At 39.7% G+C, this 18,465-nt stretch overlaps 1 protein-coding gene across 7 annotated transcripts in view; it reads left to right on the forward strand.

Moving 5' to 3' along the window:
* TENM4 (teneurin transmembrane protein 4) overlaps window positions 1-18,465 on the forward strand; it is a 1,485,534-nt gene that overhangs the window by 262,868 nt on the left and 1,204,201 nt on the right. For all 7 annotated transcript variants that reach the window (XM_077298663.1, XM_077298665.1, XM_077298666.1 and 4 more), the window contains exon 2: window positions 3,077-3,161. The gene's annotated coding sequence lies outside the window, so the exon portion shown is untranslated. The remainder of the gene's footprint in view (window positions 1-3,076; window positions 3,162-18,465) is intronic.

Consider the following 18,465-nt stretch of genomic DNA (forward strand, 5'->3'; position numbering starts at 1 on the left):
ACAGGTGGTTCCGGGTGAAAGTTCAAAGTGTGGCGCTTACACCGGAAATGCAGGAAAAGCCGACGAGAGCGGAAAAAGCCGGAAAAAGCCGAAACAGTGCGCATGCGCAGTGGGATCCAAGGCCGAACACTAAGTTCCGCTGGTATACTGTAAAACAAGAGGAAAAAGCCATTGTGAGAACATTGTAGAAACCAAGTGGTCACTCCAATATCTGATCGGTAGTTACAATATGTTATGATAATATAACAAAACCTCGTGGAGACTTCAATAGTAATATACTAAACATATACGGGTATAATACATAGAGAGGGGGATGAAAACACCATCATAGAAGTCATTAAGACCCGTATACAAACTAATCCATTCTAATAGATACCCTCTTTACATTTTTCTTATAAATGTTCATATGCTGTAGTCATACAAAAAATTAAAATAATAGAACATTAATAAGAGACCTCGTATTCTCTATTTAAACCAGATGGGGACAGAGTTTGTAGTGTGTGAATCCAAAAGGATTCACGTTCCTTGAGTTTTTTGATCCTGTCACCCCCCCCCCCCCCCCCCCCCTTGTCTGGACAGTGGGACATGATCAATTATTTGGTATTTTAGCTGCGCTATAGTATGGTTATTTTGTATGAAATGGGCTGGAATTGGCAAGAGAGTCCTCCCACACCGTATAGTAGACTTATGTTTAGAGATGCGGTCTCGGATATGCTGGGTCGTTTCCCCAACATATCCGAGACCGCAAGGACACTTTATCAAATACACCACAAACGAAGAATTGCAAGTAAAGTGTCCTTTGATAGGGAAACGTTTCCCAGATCGTGGATGTGTAAACGAGTCACCTTTAGATATATTGGAACATTGATAACAACTAAGGCATGGGAACGTGCCATTCCGTGGAGAAGATAGAACTCTCTGTATCAATCCTCGATTACTGGGGCCCACATCTGCCCTAACCAAATGATCCTTAATATTGGAGCAGCGTTTGCTGCAAATAATAGGGTTCACTTTGAACTCCTGTACTGTGGGATATGCATTTTTAAGAATATCCCAATGTTGAAGGATACATTTGTTAATAAGATGATTTAGGGGATGAAACGTACTAACAAAAGCCAATCGAGGTACTTTCGGTTGTGACTCAACTCTACTGTTATCTCCTCTGGGTGTCAAGACTTGATCTGGATAACCCCTATTCCTAAACTTGACATTCATTTCCTGGTGTCTGATGCTACTAGTTACTGGGTTAGATACAATCCTATTTACCCTATCGTGCTGGGATTTAGGGAGGGCTCTCTTGACATGATGGGGGTGGCAGCTTTCATATTTTAAGAGACTATTCCTATCAGTGGGTTTAACAAATAGATCTGTCTCAATGGTTCTGTCTTCCGTAATGATGACTTTAGTGTCTAAAAAATTCATGGAATTGGAGTCATTGGATAAAGAAAAGGTTAAACCTGGTAAACAGGAATTGAGGTCATTGTGGAACTCTATAAGAGTATCTACGTCACCGGTCCAAATGAGAAAAACGTCGTCGATATAACGCCGCCAAAAAATGGCGTAAGGGATAAAACTAGGATGGGTGTAGACGTATGATAGCTCAAAATGGTCCATGAAAATGTTAGCGGTGGGGGGTGCCATGTTGCTGCCCATGGCAGTCCCCTTCTTTTGGATGAAGAATTGATCTTCAAACATAAAAAAGTTACGTGTCAATACCATGGTAAGAAGATCTCTACAGAATTTTTGTTGCAAATCAGTAAAGTTTGTATGCCGGGTCAAAAAGGACATGACCGAATCAATACCATCCGTATGTCGGATACTGGTATACAGACTATTAACGTCCATAGTTACTAATACACTGTTGTCGGGTATCTCCCCTATACCCCTTAGGGCAGATAGAAAGTCTGATGTATCCTTAAGATAAGATTTAATCTTAGGGACCAGGGGGGACAAGATTTTATCAAGTGTGATAGCTAAAGGGGATAATAGGATCCTTTGAAACCCCCAGGACGGCCTATTGTCGCTTCTACGGAATCACTATTATCCCCTTTAGCTATCACACTTGATAAAATCTTGTCCCCCCTGGTCCCTAAGATTAAATCTTATCTTAAGGATACATCAGACTTTCTATCTGCCCTAAGGGGTATAGGGGAGATACCCGACAACAGTGTATTAGTAACTATGGACGTTAATAGTCTGTATTGTAACTTTTTTATGTTTGAAGATCAATTCTTCATCCAAAAGAAGGGGACTGCCATGGGCAGCAACATGGCACCCCCCTACGCTAACACAGATTGTATCTTTATACATTTACCTTCACAGTGGGTTTCCGTGCCCGGCTTCAAATATTAGCAAGTATGGTTTTCTTTTTATAAACCTTTCTATGAACTGTTTTTCTTATGACTTTCATTATACTTCAGTGAGTGGTCACTAGTGCATTATATAAAGAAATACGTATTTGGTTGTTTCATGTTCTCTTATATATTTAGATGTACAGCATCATGCTAGCATATACCCATGCGGGTTATTTTATTTTTTATTTTTTATTTCTCATATGAGGTTTTGTCTGAGGCCATCCTTCCTCCATATATAATTTTTTCACATTCATATTACTAGCCTCTATGATCTTGACATGTGATTTTTTTCTTTTCCTTTTATTAATAAAAGGGTATATATGGACAAGGGTCACCCTTATTTTTCATTTTTTGCACTGTATATTGTCATATATGATGTTTAATCATTCTTATATATAATTATCGTTATGTGTATTGCAGAGGGACATTTAATCTCTTGAAAAAGGCTTTTCAGCCGAAACGTTGAGAAGGAAATTGTATATGTCCTAACAAGATGTATTGAAGAAGCATATGCATTTATTTCTATTTTTTGGAAACCTTATATCCTGAATAAGTGGGGAAACCCTATTACCTGAACTTGAGCATGTCAAAAATAAATTTTGAAAATTTTCAGTTGTAGTGTGCCGGAGTTTTTCTCATATGTTATATACTGTTTACTCCTGAGCACCTCAGATCTAAATAGTGAGCACCTTCCTCATCGCGGTATTTTTCTTTGTTTTTAGGCATCTCTATTGGCAGTAGAATAGATACCTCAGGACACAGTCATGTAGATGAACATGGCAGAACATTCAAGAACCTCATTGTAAGGTAAGACTAAGAAAATCATTGAAATCTTGTATTCTATTTTTATGTGTTCATATGATCTATTTGGAGATCAAAGATTCGTATGGTATGAATAGGGCCCATTATTTCAGCTAACAATGCTTTCTGTGAATTTCAGTTGATTTTTAGTGTGCACACATTTTCTATTTCTGATCCTGAGTTACATCCTATATTATACCCCAGAGCTGCACTCACTATTCTGCTGGTGCAGTCACTGTGTACATACATTACATTACTGATCCTGAGTTACATCTTGTATTATACTCCAGAGCTGCACTCACTATTCTGCTGGTGCAGTCACTGTGTACATACATTACATTACTGATCCTGAGTTACATCTTGTATTATACTCCAGAGCTGCACTCACTATTCTGCTGGTGCAGTCACTGTGTACATACATTACATTACATATCCTGAGTTATATCCTGTATTATACCCCAGAGCTGCACTCACTGTTCTGCTGGTGCAGTCACTGTATACATACATTACATTACTGATCCTGAGTTACATCCTGTATTATACCCCAGAGCTGCACTCACTATTCTGCTGGTGCAGTCACTGTGTACATACATTACTGATCCTGAGTTACATCCTGTATTATACTCCAGAGCTGCACTCACTATTCTGCTGGTGCAGTCACTGTGTACATACATTACATTACTGATCCTGAGTTACCTCCTGTATTATACCCCAGAGCTGCACTCACTATTCTGCTGGTGCAGTCACTGTGTACATACATTACATTACTGATCCTGAGTTACCTCCTGTATTATACCCCAGAGCAGCACTCACTATTCTGCTGGTGCAGTCACTGTGTACATACATTACTGATCCTGAGTTACATCCTGTATTATACCCCAGAGCTGCACTCACTATTCTGCTGGTGCAGTCACTGTGTACATACATTACTGATCCTGAGTTACATCCTGTATTATACTCCAGAGCTGCACTCACTATTCTGCTGGTGCAGTCACTGTGTACATACATTACATTACTGATCCTGAGTTACCTCCTGTATTATACCCCAGAGCAGCACTCACTATTCTGCTGGTGCAGTCACTGTGTACATACATTACATTACTGATCCTGAGTTACATCCTGTATTATACCCCAGAGCTGCACTCACTATTCTGCTGGTGCAGTCACTGTGTACATACATTACTGATCCTGAGTTACATCCTGTATTATACCCCAGAGCTGCACTCACTATTCTGCTGGTGCAGTCACTGTGTACATACATTTACATTACTGATCCTGAGTTACATCCTGTATTATACCCCAGAGCTGCACTCACTATTCTGCTGGTGCAGTCACTGTGTACATACATTACATTACTGATCTTGAGTTACATCCTGTATTATACCCCAGAGCAGCACTCACTATTCTGCTGGTGCAGTCACTGTGTACATACATTACATTACTGATCCTGAGTTACATCCTGTATTATACCCCAGAGCTGCACTCACTATTCTGCTGGTGCAGTCACTGTGTACATACATTACTGATCCTGAGTTACATCCTGTATTATACCCCAGAGCTGCACTCACTATTCTGCTGGTGCAGTCACTGTGTACTACATTACATTACTGATCCTGAGTTACATCTTGTATTATACTCCAGAGCTGCGCTCACTATTCTGCTGGTGCAGTCACTGTGTACATACATTACATTACTGATCCTGAGTTACATCCTGTATTATACCCCAGAGCTGCACTCACTATTCTGCTGGTACAGTCACTGTGTACATACATTACATTACTGATCCTGAGTTACATCCTGTATTATACCCCAGAGCTGCACTCACTATTCTGCTGGTACAGTCACTGTGTACATACATTACATTACTGATCCTGAGTTACCTCCTGTATTATACCCCAGAGCTGCACTCACTATTCTGCTGGTGCAGTCACTGTGTACTACATTACATTACTGATCCTGAGTTACATCTTGTATTATACTCCAGAGCTGCACTCACTATTCTGCTGGTGCAGTCACTGTGTACATACATTACATTACTGATCCTGAGTTACATCCTGTATTATACCCCAGAGCTGCACTCACTATTCTGCTGGTGCAGTCACTGTGTACTACATTACATTACTGATCCTGAGTTACATCTTGTATTATACTCCAGAGCTGCACTCACTATTCTGCTGGTGCAGTCACTGTGTACATACATTACATTACTGATCCTGAGTTACATCCTGTATTATACCCCAGAGCTGCACTCACTATTCTGCTGGTGCAGTCACTGTGTACATACATTACTGATCCTGAGTTACATCCTGTATTATACCCCAGAGCTGCACTCACTATTCTGCTGGTGCAGTCACTGTGTACTACATTACATTACTGATCCTGAGTTACATCCTGTATTATACCCCAGAGCTGCACTCACTATTCTGCTGGTGCAGTCACTGTGTACATACATTACTGATCCTGAGTTACATCCTGTATTATACCCCAGAGCTGCACTCACTATTCTGCTGGTGCAGTCACTGTGTACTACATTACATTACTGATCCTGAGTTACATCTTGTATTATACTCCAGAGCTGCGCTCACTATTCTGCTGGTGCAGTCACTGTGTACATACATTACATTACTGATCCTGAGTTACATCCTGTATTATACCCCAGAGCTGCACTCACTATTCTGCTGGTACAGTCACTGTGTACATACATTACATTACTGATCCTGAGTTACCTCCTGTATTATACCCCAGAGCAGCACTCACTATTCTGCTGGTGCAGTCACTGTGTACATACATTACATTACTGATCCTGAGTTACATCCTGTATTATACCCCAGAGCTGCACTCACTATTCTGCTGGTGCAGTCACTGTGTACTACATTACATTACTGATCCTGAGTTACATCTTGTATTATACTCCAGAGCTGCACTCACTATTCTGCTGGTGCAGTCACTGTGTACATACATTACATTACTGATCCTGAGTTACATCCTGTATTATACCCCAGAGCTGCACTCACTATTCTGCTGGTGCAGTCACTGTGTACTACATTACATTACTGATCCTGAGTTACATCTTGTATTATACTCCAGAGCTGCACTCACTATTCTGCTGGTGCAGTCACTGTGTACATACATTACATTACTGATCCTGAGTTACATCCTGTATTATACCCCAGAGCTGCACTCACTATTCTGCTGGTGCAGTCACTGTGTACATACATTACTGATCCTGAGTTACATCCTGTATTATACCCCAGAGCTGCACTCACTATTCTGCTGGTGCAGTCACTGTGTACTACATTACATTACTGATCCTGAGTTACATCTTGTATTATACCCCAGAGCTGCACTCACTATTCTGCTAGTGCAGTCACTGTGTACATACATTACTGATCCTGAGTTACATCTTGTATTATACCCCAGAGCTGCACTCACTATTCTGCTGGTGCAGTCACTGTGTACATACATTACTGATCCTGAGTTACATCTTGTATTATACCCCAGAGCTGCACTCACTATTCTGCTGGTGCAGTCACTGTGTACATTAATTACGTTACTGATTCTGAGTTACCTCCTGTATTATACTCCAGAAATGAAATTTTCCAGCATTCTCAGCTTTATTAATGTCTGAATGGCACTGGCTTTAGTAATTTGCATTCTGGGAAGTTAATTCGTTTACCTTGTGATCATATGATCTTGTGATAATGAAGTGATCTCATCCTTTTTAAAAGCTAAACTAAGAATTTAGTTGAACATCTGTGTACAAGCATGCTGACTGTTTCCAGTAGGCTCCAGTAGAATTGTGAATGATTGGGTTACATTGTTTTGCCCTGTCAGTCTGACGAAGAGGTGACTATGGGGTAATCCTAAACAAGCGGGGGGCTCCTCTATGACGTCTTTATGGCATAATTGGGAAGATGGACAGGACACTTAGGCTGTTCCTGTTGACGCAGGAGCCATAGATGGCGCATATATTAATATTAATTCTGTAGCAGTTTTATGTAGAATATTTTCAGATTCTTTTATATATTGAACTGCTATTTAGTCACCAGTATTATGAGCACTATATGGCGGTATTTACTGGACAGCATTAGGTGGTGCTGTGATCTAGACACATGTTATACATTGTCTTATTTTTGCAGGGTATTGTGGTGGTACCACTGTATAGCATTGCTATTTAGCTGCACTGTATAGCAGTATTATTTACACAAATATACGACACTATTACTTGACCCATGTTTTCTTCTAGAGCATATTCAATAAGATACTACCCAATTTAGGGTCTTTCTGTGATGCCACAACAGAGCAGTGAAAATTAAAAACTTAGTTTCGCTCTATTTGTACCTAGGGCACGGTAGTACGGGTTTATTTTAGAGCTTTGTGTGAGTCAACACAAGACAATTTCGGGTCATCCTCTTGTTCCAGATAATCATTGCTGGTTAGGTTTGCGTGTGGCTGAGTTGCCCGTTCCATCCTGTAATTCAGAAAATTGTTCATTTTGTGTGCGGCGGTAATCACCTGATATAACCCTTTTTTACTTGTTGTTTTGCATCCATATGATGCATTATCATTATCCCTAATGGACCAATATAGAAGACTTTGCAAATGGGTTGTGTTTCGCGTTCATTAACCAATTATGTCCCAATCAAATGTTCTCCAAAAGCTACTGGAAACAAAAAGGTTCAAATCGAGGACACAGCAACCACTCTCTACCCCCCACCCTGTGACCACCACCACTAGCATTGTAAAGTCACCCAGGTTGCCCTATTTCTGTAAAATATTTGCCATTTTTTCAGTTTTATTTTATTTTGTGTTTATAGTACATTTCCTTAATCCAGTGGTTGTGACATCTTAGAAGCTCTGAATGATTAAAGAATTTCCTTCAAGAAGTTCCAGGAAAAAATAACTGGTATTTTTGTGACCATCTGGAAAAAAATATTTATGTTTATTATTTCATGTAAAAAAAACGGTTAAAAAAAATCTGAAATATTGCTTTCTCTTATACTGGCCACTAGAGGCATATGCAATAAGAAGATTGGCCTTGTTTTCTGCATCTTACAGCTTTGCTGTGTAGATTAGGACAACATCAGCAGAGTCATCTCGTTATGATTAGATTATAAGATCAGCAGAATCATCCCAAAGTCATGAGGACAGCATCAATTGAATTGTCTCCTTAAAGTCATCGCATTATCATTAAAGGATTGAGAGTTTTATGACAGATGACATCTTTATATTACTGCTGGAGGCAGACATAAGGTGGCATAGTAATATTATACACTATATGTATTTTAATATTTATTTATTTAGTTTACTCACTTACTGTTTATAGTGCCATTAATTCCACAGCACTTTACAAATAATATCATCACTGTCACCAAAGGGGCTCACAACCTAAATTCCCTATCGGTTTGTCTTTTAGAGTGTGGTAGAAAACCAGAGATCCCGGAGGAAAGTAAAGCAAACACAGGGAGAACATACAAACTCCTTACAGATGTTGTCCTGAGTTACTAGCGTTCATTTTCTAAAAGTGACTTTTCCAGCTAACAATGACTGACATAAGCTTTACTGTGTAGATGAGGACCAAGTCTGCAGAGTCATCTCATTATCAATATCTATAAGTAAGATGTCAGAAAAGTCATCCTGGAGACATCAGGGTGGGGTCAACAGAATTATCTCTGAGTCATCACATTATCATTGGAGGATGAAGAGTTTAATGATGTGTGATAGCGTTTTACTACTGCTCAAGTAACGTGGAATAGTATCACTATTCACACAAATTCATTTAGTATGCAGTGCTCCGTCATTCCTTGGTATCTCAGTGAGGGGCTGTACTGTGCCTCTTGTGCAGAATTTGTTAATCAATTGAAACACTTTTGACCATTAGCTCCCATTTATTTCTAAGCCATAAAAGAAGTGTATGTATGGACTATTACAGATAAGCGAACCTGAACCTTATCCTTAAAAGTTTGGGGTTCGGTTCGTACCAGACAGTTAGTGTCCGGGGCTAAATGCCGACCATGCACTTCTCTTGGAAGTACGTTTCAATACTCAAAATTCTGGGAGGAGAGAGAGAGAGATTTTTTTGTCCAGCAAAGTTTGGGTCCTAATTGTTTTCAATGGGGTTCGGGTTCTGGTTCAATTTCGGTTACAGTTCTTGTACCTGAACCAGACTTTAGAATAAAGTTCAAGTAGGGTACTAGGACCCGAACATCTACACGTTCACTTATCCATGGTTTCCCTCAATAAATTTTGTAAAAAATAGAAAATTAAAAACTATAATTTTAAAAATATATACCGTATTTTTCAGATTATAAGACGCACTTTTCCCCCCCAAATTTGGGGGGGAAATGGGGGCGCGTCTTATAATGTGGATATACCTTACCAGTACCATTGCTGCAGGCCGCAGGCTGGGATGAGGGGGTGTCTGGCGGTGCTGTGGGGGTGTCCAGCAGTGCGCCGATATCTCATCTCCCAAGATCTTGGTGCCGAGATCTCCATCTGCGCATGCACCGCCTCCCGGCAGCCATTTTCCCGAGTCCACCGCATAGGAAACCATGGCACTGTGGGGGATCTGGCCTTTTACAAAATGAGCCCTCGGAGCACTGCCGGACACCCACAGCACCGCCTGACACCCCCGCAGCACCTCCGGACATTCCTACAGCACCGCCAGACACCCACAGCATCGGACACCCGAAGCGGCATGCCACATATCTGAATATCCCCTCATCCCAGCCTGCGGCCTGCATCATCGCCCCACTCCTGCCTCTTCCAGCAGCAACCCTGGGACCCACTTCACCACAGCCACCAACCCTGGTAAGCAATAAGACGTATGGATTATAAAAAGCACCATCATTTTATTAAAAAAAAAGTTTTTTTCCTATTTTTCTCCTCAAAATTTGGGGTGCATCTTATAATCCGGAGCATTTTATAATCCTCAAAATACGCTACTTTTTTTATCTAAATACAGACATATCAATTTACTAAATTATATATTTGACGTACCGGCATTAATTTATTATTTTAAGTTGAAACAACATAAAAGGAAAAACTAAAGATTTAAAAAAATATGTATTTTATACAGATATTTCACGATAATAAAATGATATATCTGCGGTACCTGCATTAATTTATTATTTTAAGGTGACATTTCCTGCTTACTATAACTGACATAAGCTTTACTGTGTAGATTAGGGCAAGGTCAGCAGAGTCATCTCATAATCAATAGAGTATGATGTCAGCAGAGTCATTCGATAGTCATCAGGGTGGCGTCAATAGAATTCTTTTTGAGTCATCACATTATCATGAGAGGATAGAAAGTTTCATAATGAGTGACATAGTTATGGTGCTGCTTAGGTCAGGTGGAATAGTAATACCGTACACACAGATTCATTTAGCATGCAGCTCCTCATCACTCCATTCTCTTAGTGAGGGGCTGTACTGTGCCTCTTCTGCCGTCTGTGTTAATCTATTGACACAATTTTGACCTTTAGCTCACATTTAATTTCAGGCAACAAAGGAAATCTATGTCTTTATCTTAGTTTCCTTCCATTATTAATTTTCTATTTTTTACAAAATTTAGTTAAAGTTTTTATAAAATACACTTTATTTCTGTTTATACAGACATATCAGCTTAATAAAACTATATATTTGAGGGTCGGACATTAATTTAATATTTTAAGGTGACTTTTCCTGTTTACTATAACTGACATATGCTTTGCTGTGTAGATTAGGTCAAGGTTAGCAGAGTCATCTCATCATCAATAGAGTATGAGGTCAGCAGAGTCATGAAAGAGGCATGAATAGAATTCTCTGTGAGTCATCACATTATCATGAGAGGATAGAAAGTTTCATGATGGGTGACAGAGTTTTAGTACCAGCGTCGTAGACTGCGGTCACACGTTGCAATCACGGCGCTGGAGCGATGCCGAAGTCCCCAGGTAACCAGGGTAAACATCGGGTAACTAAGCGCAGGGCCGCGCTTAGTAACCCGATGTTTACCCTGGTTACCAGCGTAAATGTAAAAAAACAAACAGTACATGCTCACCCGTCGGTGTCCTTCAGGTCCCTTGCCGTCTGCTTCCTGCTCTGAGTGCAGCCGTACAGTGAGAGCAGAGCGCAGCACCGCTGTGATCTGCTCTCACTTTCCGGCCGGCACTCAGAGCAGGAAGCAGGCGGCAAGGGACCTGAAGGACACCGACGGGTGAGCATGTACGGTTTGTTTTTTTACGTTTACGCTTGTAACCAGGGTAAACATCGGGTTACTAAGCGCGGCCCTGCGCTTAGTTACCCGATGTTTACCCTGGTTACAAGCGAAGACATCGCTGGATCGCTGTCACACACAACGATCCAGCGATGTCAGCGGGTGATCAAGCGACGAAAGAAAGTTCCAAACGATCTGCTACGACGTACGATTCTCAGCAGGGTGTCTGATCGCAGTAGCGTGTCAGACACAGCGATATCGTAACGATATCGCTAGAACGTCACGAATCGTAACGTCGTAGCGATGGAAATTTCAATGTGTGACAGTACCCTAAGACTATACACACAGATTCATTTAGTATGCAGCTCCCCATCATACCATGGTCTCTGAGTGAGGGGCTTTACTGTGCCTCTTCCGCAGACTGTGCTAGTCAAAAGTGTGTCCATAGACTATCAGCTTTATTCATTTCTACACAGTAACGGAATGCTATGGTTTCCCTCAAGAAAGTTTTTAAAAATAGAACATTTTTAAATAAATTTTATTTTTAGTTTACAGACTAATTTAATTAATAAAAGTAGATATCTGAATTAATTGCGTTGATTTATTTTATTTATCTTTCATTTCTTGTATTATCATTATTTATTTTAAAAAATTTTGCAGGCCGGATAATATAATTTTTATGTCATTTTATTTCTCGCACTATTATGAATCTTCTGTTGTATCCTGGACTGACGTCCTTTTATCAAATATATAATCCCATTCTTTTCTTTTTTTTCCCCTATTTACGCCGGTAACATTTTCTGATATAATTTTAACAATCTGTCGTGTCGGAGCCTTTGTTTCTTTATTCTTGTTGTATACTATATCGGCTTCTTTATAAAAGCTGTAAACGAGAAGACAAGTTGATTATCAGCAATTATTCAAATTTAAAGAAACTTGGAGGTTCAGCAAAAAAAGATATGGAATAAAATACAATAACAATCCATTATTTGTGCTAAACACCACTGACAGTACACTGGATAGCGCCCGGTCTGGTAACTTTATATCATACACAGTTGTGCTGTGCCTAATTATAGCTGCATAAATAACAATACTATGAAGTGCAAAAGTAATAAACTTTCCAGTGCCTGATAAGTGGTACCATACAATACTCATGTAAATGCTGCTTTATAGTGCTCAATTGATAGCAACTACAGGGTGGGCCATTTATATGGATACACCTGGGTGGGCCATTTATAAAGATACATCCAAAATGGCCAACTACAAAATGGCCGCCATGGTCATCACCCATCTTGAAAAGTTTTCCCCCTCCTATATACTAATGTGCCACAAACAGGAAGTTGATATCACCAACCATTCCCATTTTATTTAGGTGTATCCATATACATGGCCCACCCAGGTTTATCACCATATATGGCCCACCCTGTAGAATTGCAACTTAAAGAACTGCAAAGAGGGTTGTTACTTACCTACATGACCATGCTCCAACAATGTCCATTTAGGCTGGTCAGTAGGTGTAATTATTATTTTTTCCCGTGGCCAATAGAGTAACACCACACCATATTTAAACTCCCAGCAGTTCACGTTATTGTTTGGCGCACTCCTATACTTCTGGTATCCCTGATCTTCTCCTGGATTTTAACCCCAAATTCATTTCACTCTTATCCATGGTTTTAAGGTACACACTGGTCCTGGGTATCCGAAGCGCTCTGCTGCCTTCACCTCTGTCCACTGCCCTCTGTTGTGCTCCACATCAGGTTTTACATGTTGGACAACATGGACCAGTGACTTGCTAACTTGCGTCTATCCCTCCTTCCCTACTTATTTTCCCGTTGACTCCTCCTAGTTCTCCGTGTGCCATCCTGCCAGCTGCACCAATGCCCAGGGTCCATGTAACAACCAAGATCTGGGGCTTAGTGGGTCAAGTCACAAGGTCACAAGGTGAGCCTAACACCTTGACCTTAGCTTGTTTGACTCTGCTTTGACCTGACACCTCAGCTCAGACAACTATTCCCCCCGACTTCTTCTAATTTTGTCCCTTTTTTTGTCACTCGTTATTGACCTGCCTAATTTTAAAACTTGTGCCTCAAGCTTGCTTCTTCGCCTAACAGCTAAACCGTGGATGGGTGTAGGACATGGTCCATCCGGGATCTGCTAAGTAAAGTGGCTTTTGTCATGACCAGAATTTAATGGAATTGTGTGAAATTAGAAAAAAAAAGTCCCTACTTATTTCCCTGCTGACTCGTCTTCATTCCCCGTGTGCCATCCTTCCAGCTGCACCAACGCCCAGGGTCCATGTAACAACCCAGATCTGGGGCTTAGTGTGTCAAGTCACAAGGTCACAAGGTGAGCCTAACACCTTGACTTTAGCTTGTTTGACTCTGCTTTGACCTGATACCTCAGCTCAGATTCCTCTGACTTCTCCCTCTTCTAATTTTGTCCCTTTTTTTGTCACTCCAGTTATTGACCCACCTAATTTTAACACTTCTGCCTCAAGCTTGCTTCTTCGCCTAGCAGCTAATCCGTGGATGGGTGTAGGACATGGACCCTCCGGGATCTGCTAAGTAAAGTGGCTTTTGTCATGTCCAGAATTTAATGGATTTGTGTGAAATAAGAAAAAAAAGTGCACACATGTAGTTTTTTTTTCAAACCTCCATTGAGACTGCTCTGTGGATTCTGTCCTGGTCTATACAGCAAAGCTAAACAGTGTGTTCCAGCAGCCAATGTACAGTTGTAAGGGTTTTAACTTCATCTATGTCTCTGTCATTTTCTCATGATGAAGTCTTATAATTTATGTACTTTTCCTTAAGACCGTAAAGACTTTATGTATTTATTCTATTAGCCAATGAAACAATGTAAAACAACATTTTCCATGGAACTTTCTATACTTTCCCTTTCAAGAGCAGAACTTCTGGCACATGTAAGAATGAGATTAGCTACAAACTATAAAGCCATTGGCAGCCCGATATCTCCGCATCACGGCCGGCGGAACAGTTACAACTATATGAGCCTTCAATAACTGCAAAACATTGGCCGTTGTCTGCCCTGGACGGTAATGTCCTATTTTGATTCCTGGGCCTCTTCAGCCCTGTACATTAGCAACCTGTCCGTTCCCCAGCCAGATATACTTATCCCTCCATTATAGCGACCTTTCTCATCACTGTAGAGGCCACCGGTGCAGTAAAAACACCCCGCCATTCTGCAGATAGTAAATTTGCAGATTTCACATAGAAGGATGAGAACAAAGATGCCCGGGATTATTATCGGAGCCGTCCGCCCTGGTAGACCATGATTGTGTGTAATTGTATTTACCGCGCTGCCAGGAGAAGTCAAGAGCGCTGTGTAAACTTTAAAACGGAGCTGATTAAAAAGTCGGACGTGAGCGGCGAGCGCCACAGAGCATGCAAAACAGGAGTTTTCATTGCGTGCATCTGGCATTTCATCAGCGCTCTTACATTGACACGCAAATCAGCTGTGTTGTTCTGCGGGAAGTTTGGGATTACGAGCCCAAACGTACAGGACATTTCCATTTTTATTAAGTTCGGTGGCTGGTTTGATGTTGACAAACCTCTCCTGACTAGTGGCGTCTCATCTCTACCGGCGCATGATGGGAAACCTTCATTTCCAATACACAATTACTTATTTTTTTTCCTTTATTTAAATTATTTCCTCAGTGGATGCGACAGTGGTACTTTATAGCTTATTTTATGGGGGTGGTAAAGGGGGAAATGGAAACGCCGTACATCAGATACATAGATAATAGATAGATAGATAGTGTAGTGCAGCGCGGTTGGTGCAGTGTGACAGATAGGCAGGGACCACAGGAAAGTTCACAGCAAACGTGTTTAATGTCCAAACAACTCACACACTGAACGGCACACGGTATCCTCTGGATCGCAGCCGGGCATCACAACAGTCCGTATCCGAGACCGGTTGCCGAGGGCGACTGCACCACCGTACCAAGCTTCGGGGTGTCAGGCATTCGCTGCTCTTGGCTCTGTGCTAACTCACACAAGCTGGACGCTGCAGAGCCACCTGCTCTGCCACTTGCAAACAAACACTGACACCCCCCAAACCTTTTGCTGCAGGGTTTTAAACTGGAATCTGTGGCCATGGGCCATTTGTAAGACCTGGCTTGGAGGGAGTGAACAGCCCCACTACCACCCTGTAGTTCACTCCAAAAATAAAAGCCCTTAACGGGTTTTCCTGAACGTTGCCTTGGCCGAATACCTTCACCAGGTCCACACTTACTTTTATTTTGTCTTGTGACTCACAGGCATACTGCTGTGAATACAATGCACTGAAGCAGGTCTAATAGGACTCCGTCCGCATCCTGGGGGATACTTATCGACCCTTGCATATGATCCCCCTCACTGCCTTACAATACATGATAGATAGATAGATAGATAATAGATAGATAATAGATGATAGATAATAGATAGATAATAGATAGATAGATGATAGATAGATAGACTAGATAGATAATAGATAGATAATAGATCGATAATAGATGATAGATAATAGATAGATAGATAGATAGATAGATAGATAGATAGATAGATAGATAATAGATGATAGATAGATAATAGATAGATAATAGATAGATAATGGATAGATAGATAATAGATAGATCTATGAGAATATTTAGTGTAGATCGCACCGTACGTTATGTACTAGGGCTCTGGCCCGCTTCCTCTAGTCGGGGGCGCTGTGATTCTGGCGCTGACAGTCTGGGGTGTGATAATCACTGTGATTAATGCTTTATTTAATAAAACGAGTGGCAACTGAAGTCTAAGTCAGTCGGCCAGCGAAATCTTGGACTAATGGCCATGAAATGTCAGCGGTATGAGGGCAGACAGGCCGAGGAGTCATTTTTCAACTTAATGGCACTCGAGGAGAGAAGAGAACTGTCAGAGGGGTCATACCGGAATTGTACAGTAAAGAAGCTGCGGTCATTGGATAAATGGCGACACCTGAACTAAACTTATCCTACCGCCCTCTGCCCATATGTCGCTGTCTCATTAACAAACTCAGCGAAAGACAAACAGACCCCCGTCCATCCCACATACAGCATGCCCTACTCTTTATATCTGCCATGTCTCAGTGATGTATCTACTTATCTGTCTGGCTATCTAGCTCAGTGGTTACTTATTATAGCTCTTTTGCTTTTCAAAACGTGGATCCTGGGTTCACATCCCATCAAGGAAGACATCTTCAAGGAGTTTGTATGTTCTCCCCGAGTTTTTGTGAGTTTCCTCCGGGTTCTCTGGTTTCCTCTCACTGTAAAAAGACACAAAGACCTACTGATAGGGAATTACTGTAAGATTGTGAGCCCCAATGGGGACAGTGATGATGAGGTCTGTAAAGGGCTGCAGAATATCATGGTGCTATGCTGTATGTTTACCTTTCTATTAGCTATTATCTATCTATTTTCTATGTATTATCTATTAATTACCTATTTATTATCTTTCTATTATCTATCTATCTATTTAAACTGTCTATTTATCTATTATCTATCTATTATCTATGTATTATCTATCTATCATCTATATATTATCTATTTATTATCTTTCGATCCATCTATTATCCACCATCTATCTATCTTACTATTATCTATTATCAATCTATTATCTATCATCTATCTATTATATATCTATCTATTATCTATCTATCTATCTATCTATCTATCTATCTATCTATCTATCTATCTATCTATTATCTATCTATCTATTATCTATCTATCATCTATCTATCAATCAATCAATCTATCTATCTATCTATCTATTATCTATCTATTATCTATCTATCTATTATCTATCTATCTCTATCTATCTGTTATCTATCTATCTATCTATTATCTATCTATTCCATATGTGTTGTGTTATATAACATATTATTTATCCGCTTCCTGCAGACTAGTGATTTCCTGATGACGAGTTGCTCAGAGAAGTCTTCCGGCATCAGTACAGCAGGTTACACGGGGAGAATCATTACCTGGCATTGCCGGAGTGACATTCTGCCCAGTAGTCGTATTTTTGACAGAACGGTCCAGCAATCAGTGTCAGGCTGCAGATTACAAGCCAGACAAAATAAAGTGCCCCGGATAGGAATAATGTGCTGCTATTGATTGTGTCCAGACTTTCCTAGGGGCCCAATAGATTGCAGCCACATATCCAGCACTGATCACTGGTGATAATCACATGCTGTGTGGAGATATTCTCCTTTTACCACCAATGTTCTCTGATTTCTACTGCATCCCACAGTGGAAAGCTATTTTTATCCATATCTACTGTTTTATAGTTAGATATTAGATAGATATATAGATGATAGATAGATAGAGACATAGATAATATATAATAGATAGATAAATAATAGATTATAGATAGATGATAAATAGATAGATATAGATAGATAATAGATAGATAAATAGATAATAGATAATAGATAAGATACATAAATAGATAATTGATAATAGATAGATAATAGATAGATAGATAATAGATAATAGATAGATGATAGATAGATAGATAGATAGATAGATAGATAGATAGATAGATAGATAGATAGATAGATATAGATGATAGATAGATAATAGATAGATGGATAGATAGATAGATAGATAGATAGATAGAGATAGATAATAAATAATACATAGAAAATATATAGATAATAGATAGATAGATAAGTGATAAATAATAGATATAGATAGATGATAAATAGATAGATAGATAATAGATAGATAAATAATAGATAGATAATAGATAGATAAATAGATAGATATAGATAGATGATAAATAGATAGATAGATAATAGATGATAAATAGATAGATATAGATAGATAGATAAATAGATAACAGATAGATAGATAATTGATAAATAGATAAATAAATAGATATAGATAGATAAATAGATATAGATAGATAAATAGATAATAGATATAGATAGATAATAGATAGATGATAGATAAATATAGATAGATATAGATAGATAGATAAATAGATAATATATATAGATAGATATATAATAGATAGATGATAGATAAATATAGATAGATAATAGATAATAGATATTGATAGATAATAGATAGATGATAGATAAATATAGATAGATGTA

This window comes from Ranitomeya variabilis, chromosome 3, assembly GCF_051348905.1.
Source record: "Ranitomeya variabilis isolate aRanVar5 chromosome 3, aRanVar5.hap1, whole genome shotgun sequence".
Taxonomy (NCBI): Eukaryota; Metazoa; Chordata; class Amphibia; order Anura; family Dendrobatidae; genus Ranitomeya; species Ranitomeya variabilis.